The 7510-nt window shown below is 45.3% G+C and overlaps 1 protein-coding gene across 6 annotated transcripts in view; it reads left to right on the top strand.

The window, feature by feature from the left end:
- Nucleotides 1–7510, top strand: part of FAM219A (family with sequence similarity 219 member A) — a 53023-nt gene that overhangs the window by 20348 nt on the left and 25165 nt on the right. The window lies entirely within an intron of this gene.

The raw sequence follows: 7510 nt of genomic DNA on the forward strand, positions 1-7510 counted from the left end.
GGGGATAAGGAGGGAAAAGAGGTGGGTTAAAATGACCCCCCAGGCACATCAAAAGGAGATAGGAGCCAACCTGAAAAAGGTTCCCCTGGCCAAAGCTGGAACAATTTGAACAACAAAATAAATAATGGTAGTATTGGATTACAACCCCCAAAATAAAATAAATGTATATTAATCCATACTGATATAAATAAATGGTTGAGTAAATAAATAAAGGAGAAAGAACAAATCTTCAAGAATTATATTTATGTATTAAGAAGTTTACTAAAATTTATTTAAAAGTGTTTCTTTTGTAGAAAGAATGAGAGAAATTTAAAAATTATCTTTAGAACATCATGGCAATAATTGCTGCTGGCAGGATCCACTGATTGCTAAAACTAGTGGGTGAAACTTTAAGGAGAAATAAGAATTTGCACAGCCTATAAGAACCTCTACCAAAATATGTATGAATTACTGTGGTAGTTTTAACATATGTCCACAAATTCTTTCATACTCCTCTAGAAAGTGGAACTTAATTCTCCTCCCTTGAGTGTGGCCTGGACTTAGTGACTTGCTTCTGACTAATGGAATATGGTCAAAATAAGAGAAAAATAGTAACTGTAGTGGAGAAACCTGGTAAACACTGCCCTAAATGATTAAAATTAGTATCACCAACAATAAGTCATATACCCCTGATATGCTGTGATACAAAGGACAAATTACCTATGTGGTATTCTTCCCAAAAATCTACAACCTTGGTCTAATCATGAGAAAACAAGGCAAATCAAAATTGCAGGAATGTTTTAGAAAATACCTGACCCAGGGCGCCTGGGTGGCTCAGTCGTTAAGCGTCTGCCTTCAGCTCAGGTCATGATCCCAGGGTCCTGGGATCGAGCCCCGCATCGGGCTCCCTGCTCAGTGGGAAGCCTGCTTCTCCCACTCCCACTCCCCCTGCTTGTGTTCCCTCTCTCGCTATGTCTCTCTCTGTCAAATTAAATCAATAAAATCTTAAAGAAAAGAAAATACCTGACCAGTACTCCTCAAAAGTCAAAGTCATGAAAATCAAGAAAAGAGGAAGAAACTAAGGAGACCATGGACATATCAATGAAATGCAATATGGAACAGAAAGAGGGATATTAATGAGAAGAACTGGAGAAATTTGCATAAAGTCTATAGTTTAGTGAACAGTATTGATTTGTTCAATGTAGAATTGATCAATGTACCATGGTTATTTAAGATGCTAACATAAGGGGAAGCTGGGTGAAGAGTATACAAGGATTCTCTGTACTGTCTTTGTAATTCTTCTATAAACATAAGACTGTTTCAAAATAATAAGTTTTTTTAATGACCCTTTATGTTTTGAGTTATTTAACTGGGAAAGTGTTTTGTGTCATTAACAAGATAAGGGTAGTCAACAGGAAGAACTAGACCAGGGGATGACATCAGTGAAAGTAGTAGGTAGGGATGCCTGGGTGGCTCAGTCAGTTAAGCATCTGCCTTCAGCTCAGGTCATGATCCCAGGATCCTGGGATCAAGCCCCGCATTGGGCTCCCTGCTCAGTGGGGAACCTGCTTCTCCCTCTAACTGCTGCTCCCCCTGCTTGTGCTCTCTCTCTCTCTGAAAAATAAATAAATAAAATCTTAAAAAAAAAAGTAGTAGGCAGTTGGAAATGTGGGTCTGGAACTTAAGAGGTCAGACCTAGAGATATAGATTTGGGGGTAAAACTGAGAGATATTATTTGAGAGAATAAGTTTATAATATAATATTATATTTCCACATGCCAAGAGAGAGCATGTGGAAAGAGAGCCAGTGACCACACTAAGGAGAGGCTCTATGTCTAGAGTATAAGAGGAAAAACAGTAGGGAGGGTAGTCAGAACAGATAGGGATAGGATGTTTTTATAAAAGCCAAGGGAAAATAGAATTTTCAGAAAAATCTGATCAGTACTGTCTAATGATACTGAAAGGTAATAGATGATCACTTGAGAGAAAAGACCATTGGATTTTATTTAGGAGCCCAGTGCAGACCTCAAAGAGAACAGGGTTAGTAGAGCAGGTATGGAGAGGTGGGATGGTAGGCATAGGAATCAAATGGCCAGAATGTAGACAGTGAGGAAGCAGGCTTGCCCAAACCAGGCAAAGGGACTTGTGGGTGCCAAGAGGGAAGGAGGCCCTGGAGGAGAGTGGGACACTCCTGGGCAGAGAGGCAGAAAGTTCTGGCCAGAGCAAGCAGGCCAAAAGGCTGGGGCCCAAAGTTCAAGAAGAGGAGAGAACCTTGACCAAAAAGAAGCTGCTGCCATTTCCTGACTGCAGAACTCAGGCTGAAAGCTAAATCCCTGGATCAAGAACTGCTTTTTTTCCTTTCTGAGCTAGGAGGCCATTTTATTTCCCAAGTCCCAGCTCATCATCACTGTGGCCTGGAAAGTTAGGCCGGATAGAAGATGAAATAAACTGAACTTATTCATCCTCTCTTCAGCTTTTCTCTGAGATGGAGAATAGTTTGGTTTTAAAATTAGGCACCAAGCAGTATTAGAGTGATTTCTGTGGGGGTGTCTGTCACGTGTAACAAAAGCTACCCTTTATTGACTGCTTACCATGCATCAAGGACTGCAGTAAGCACTTCATATACCTTATCCTATTTAATCCTCCCAGCAATCTTTTGAGATGGGTACTATTATTTTCCTTATGTTAAAGATGAAAAACAGGGTGGGAAAGCTGAGCACTGAGACCTAGAACTAAAGTGGGGAGACCTTTAAAGAAGTGCAGACTACTGGGCGCCTGTGTGGCTCAGATGGTTGGGCGTCTGCCTTCGGCTCAGGTCATGATCCCAGGGTCCTGGGATCGAATCCCGCGTCAGGCTCCCTGCTCCTTGGGAGCCTGCTTCTCCCTCTGCCGCTCTCTCTCTCTCTGCCTTTCATGAATAAATAAATAAAATCTTTGGGAAAAAAAAAAGAAGTGCAGACTACCAAGGCATTACTCATTCTTCCAGCTCTGATCCACTGTTGTACTAGGGATCCAATCAGGTGTGTGTCTGCCTCCTTCCTGGGTAGACCAGAGGTCCCGTCTAAATAGCCACCTACAGCAGCTCCCTACTCCAGGTGGCCAGATGGGAGTTCCAGATCACTGTGGTCTCCATTGACACAGTGGCCAACTGGTGCTTGGGCCACTACAGTTGGTGAGACTGGTTCAGGGGCTTTGGAATAGTGTTTGGTAGCTTTATCCTTGGCTATGCCAGAAACCCATCTCTCAAGCAGCAGCTCTTCTCCTCCTATGCTATTCTGGCCTTTGCCCTGTCTGAGGCCTTGGGGATCTTCTGTTTGATGGTCACCTCCCTTATCTTCTTCACCATGTAGGCTCTGTGAGGGTCCCCTACCCATCCCTGCTGCTTCAATTCCAGGCCATGCCTGTACTAGAGTGAACTAAGCTTTACCATTAAACACAGTATTTCTCTAAACCTCCCCCTGCACACACACCAAGAAAATTATGAAAACCATATCCAGTGAGGTCAGAAATTTGATCACGATCACACAGACAAGTAAATGGCAGAGGTAGAACTTACTCTAAGATTCATACCTTTATTTTTTTTAAAGATTTTATTTATTTATTTGAGAGAGAGAGAATGGAAGAGAGAGAGCATGAGAGGGGGGAGGGTCAGAGGGTAAAGCAGACTCCCCGCTGAGCAGGGAGCCCGATTCGGGACTCGATCCTGGGACTCCAGGATCATGACCTGAGCTGAAGGCAGTTGCTCAACCAACTGAGCCACCCAGGCGCCCTAAGATTCATACCTTTAATCACTGCACTATACTGCCTCTTAACACACTTGTAGTGCACACACACACACACACACACATACACAAGGGCCCAGGCTGTGTGCCAAGAATTTAACATGGGTTATAGCTCTGGATGGTAGGATTAAGGGTGATTTTTTTTCTTCTTCTTCTTTTGTGCTATCTGGACTTTTTTTTTTTAAGACTTTATTTATTTATTTGACAGAGAGACAGAGAGAGAAAGCACAAGGAGGCAGAGCGGCAGGCAGAGGGAGAGGAATAAGCAGGCTCCCGACTGAGCAGGGAGCCCGACGTGGGGCTCGATCCCAGGACCCTGGGATCATGACCTGAGCTGAAGGCAGCTGCTTAACCAACTGAGCCACCCAGGCTCCCCATGTGCTTATCTGGACTTTTTACAGTGACAATGTATTCCTTTTGAATTCAGAAAAAAGCAATATTTTATTTAAATTTGAAGTTTTGGTACTCTTTGCCAGATTTCTGTAATAATCCATGGTGAGAACAAAGCAGGTACATTATGCTCAGGTGCAGACAAAGGAGACTATGCCTTCTTTGTAGCAATACAGGCTCTGCAGTGACAGAGCAGAAAATCTGGCATGTGTGTATGTGCATGTGTGTGTGTGTATACTTACACATGTGTTCAGCAGCCACTGAGGTGAGGGGAGGAGTGACTGATCTGTCTGAGGATGTGCAACATGGAGACCTCTTTCCCTTCCCTATGACCAACCACCTTGTCCCTGAGCCAGGCCCATTTAGTCTTGAGCTTCCAGAGGGACTAGGAGATACTTTTTCACATACACCAAAATCCTCCACCTCAACCTCATCCCCTGTTGAAAACCTGGCCAGGGAGCCAGGCTGCTGGCATGAAGCTGCACCCATAGAGTGTGATTTGAGTTATGCTGGAGCTACTTCAGGCAATGGGTCCAAGCAGACAGTTGGTATCAGGGATGGGCAGAGAGGAGCCAGTAGCATTTAAGGTCGGCGTTCACTGGCACGTGGGCCTCTTCTTGTCCAGTGGCTCCAAGATCTTCAGGTGGAAGCAGTTCAGGACCCTGGATAGCTCCTAGAGGAGCCCAGTCGCTGCCAGGTCTGAAAAGCCTAGGTGCCCAAGTCCTTAAGGCCCTTGCTTATTTAATTTTGAATAGCTTCCCTATACATGTCTCTGGTCTCTTCTGTCTCCAAGATCAGCCCTATGGATCCAGGGACTCCCCTTATCCTTTCCAGCCCTTACCCCACCTTCCTCCACACACATCTAGCCTGACTTGAACTCTCTCTGTGGAGGTCACCATCACTCTGAAGGTGAAATAAGTTTTCAAGACAACATCTGAGCTGTCCCTGGCTAGGATCCAACACCCTGATACCACAGAACTGTAGGATTTCGGAGGGAGGGTAAGAATCTAGTGGAACAGGGAGTGTTAAAAGGGCCTTTGTCTCTAATACCTCTGCATTAACATCTTCAGTCTGGTGTGTGAGGCAGGGGAAACTAAAGAGAGGCACTGAGCAGATTTCAAGGCCTGAAGCTAGATGAGCTATCACTGTGCAGTCAGCCTGCCACTGGGTGTACACTTGATTTAAAGATACCTTTTTTTAGGGAAAGAGCATTGACATAAGGTGGATTGGAGCAAGTGTAGCAAGTAGAAGCAGAAATGAAACTAGTGAGTTCAGAAGTTCACAGCCTGCCACCCCCACCCTAGGCATGCACTTGGGCCTTAGGCAAAAGAGAGTTAGATTAACATTGCAGAGGGGTTTCCTTCCTCATTCCCCAAATCATCCAGAGGAGGGGTTTGTGAGGAATCTGGAAGGGCAGAGGAATCACAGTCACCTACTAGGGATTGGATTTCTAGTCGAAAGTTCCTTCTCTACTTCCAAGCCTCTTCCATAGCTAAATGAATCAAAGCCAACAAATGAGGTTACTGTGCTCGCACTTTGATTGCCTCAGCTGGTGAGTTAGGAGGGGAGGTAAGTTTACCTGGATTGAGGCTGAGTGAAAGCACTCAGGATCCCATCCTTCCCAACCAGCCTTGCTCTGGGCCTTGTGTTAGGCTCTCCATTGTTTTCTTCACCTCTCATAGACTCCTGGATCCCTTATTGAAAGAACTTTCTGAGCTAAAAAGCCATTACATGCCTTGTACTTCAAAGAACTTCCTGGTGAAGGAAACACGTGCTAAAGCAATATGAAACCAGCAGAGAACAGCTACAGGCTCCCTCTCTCAGCACCAGCCAGTCATAATGGGACAGGCCAGGGAGGGAGGAGAAAAGAGCATTTGGTGTTTGCTGAGCCACGAGTAGACATGACAGAGTTTGGGCTGGAAGGAGTAGGGCTGCCTCCACCACACCTGAAGAGGTATAGCTTATAACACTCCTGGAAATGGGAGCATTAACAATGTCGTAACTAATTTATGGATGAAAAGATGCTCAGAGGATCTAGGTCCAGACTGTCCATCAGGCTGACTCCTCTCATGCCTGTGGAAACAGTGTTTTCTAGCTTCCAGGAGAGCCCTTACTATGGGATTAAGCACAGGCTATTGACATTTAAGGAAGCCTGGACAAGAAACAAGAACAGATGAGGACTCTGTCAGATCCCAAGAGAGTTGGTTGTGTTGGTTTTTGTTCAAGTAGAACAGGCCTAATATCAGCCAGAACTTGCTTTTGGCCTGTTTTCTCAGGGGCAAAGCCTCTCTCATGTTTGCCTTCCATGACAGCGGATGCTTTGTATTCATTGTTTTATTAGGAGCAGTGATTATGTGACCACAAACCTTACTAAATTGAACATAATCCTGTGCATTCAGAAGAAACAGTTCAGGGCTCAGGGGAAGGAGCAGCTGGCTGGAAAGAAGGGCCCATGAATTCTAATCCCAGGGCTGCCATCTGGCATTGACCTGGGACAACTCATTTACTTTCTGCCCTGGAGGCTCTTTCTGGAATTTCAGGGCCTGAATAAAAACAGACCTGGGAACTCAGAGAGTGAAATGACCTGTCTAGACTCTCAAAGTCAGTGCAGTTCACAGGCAAAACTGGAATCCACAGGCCCTATTCTCCAGCCAGAGGTGTGCTTACTGTTCAGGGAGGTTTCCTATGTTTTCCTTTGCTGTCTCCTTGCCTTATATCTGTATTCCCAAGTGCTCCTATGCCTTGGGTGCTTCACTGCCTGGTAAACATGGTTGTAAGCCCCAGGTTGTCAGAAACCACTCTGAGCAGCCCTGACCCTATCTCCCTCCAAAGGGTTTTCCGATGGTTTAGTTCCAAGCTGGCTTCCCCCTCCTCTAAAACTTGACAGTAAGAGTTGGGCCTTACTCATTTGATAGTGGGAGTATGTATCTGCAGGCAAAATCTGACCTGGCCCTGGAGTCTCAAAGGAAACTGTGTCGGCTCAGCTGATGGTCAGTCCCCACAAGAGGGCAACCTGAAGTTGGGCTGCCACTTTGGTCATGGACCTTAAGTGAGTTCTAACTAGGCCAAGCCTTCAGGTGAGTGAGTGAGTAAGGGAGGGTTTGGGGACTCCTACTTTGGCTGTTCTCCAAAATAACTTCCTAGAAGGCAATCTTTCAGCCCCTAGCCAGAGAATTCCATAGAGAAGTGGCCCTACAAAGAGCACACAATACAACATCTGTCTGGGACACCATTAGACAAGGCCCTGGCACAGCCTGGTAGGCCACCGGACTTTTGCACCTCTGTTACAGAAAGAGCCTTGCTGTGGCTCAAGCCAAATAGAAAGAAATCTGTTTGTCTGTCGTCAGATTACGGCCCTTC

This window comes from Callorhinus ursinus, unplaced genomic scaffold (genome assembly GCF_003265705.2).
Source record: "Callorhinus ursinus isolate GAN/ISIS: 27379988/994484 unplaced genomic scaffold, GSC_fseal_2.0 scaffold42, whole genome shotgun sequence".
Lineage (NCBI taxonomy): Eukaryota > Metazoa > Chordata > Mammalia > Carnivora > Otariidae > Callorhinus > Callorhinus ursinus.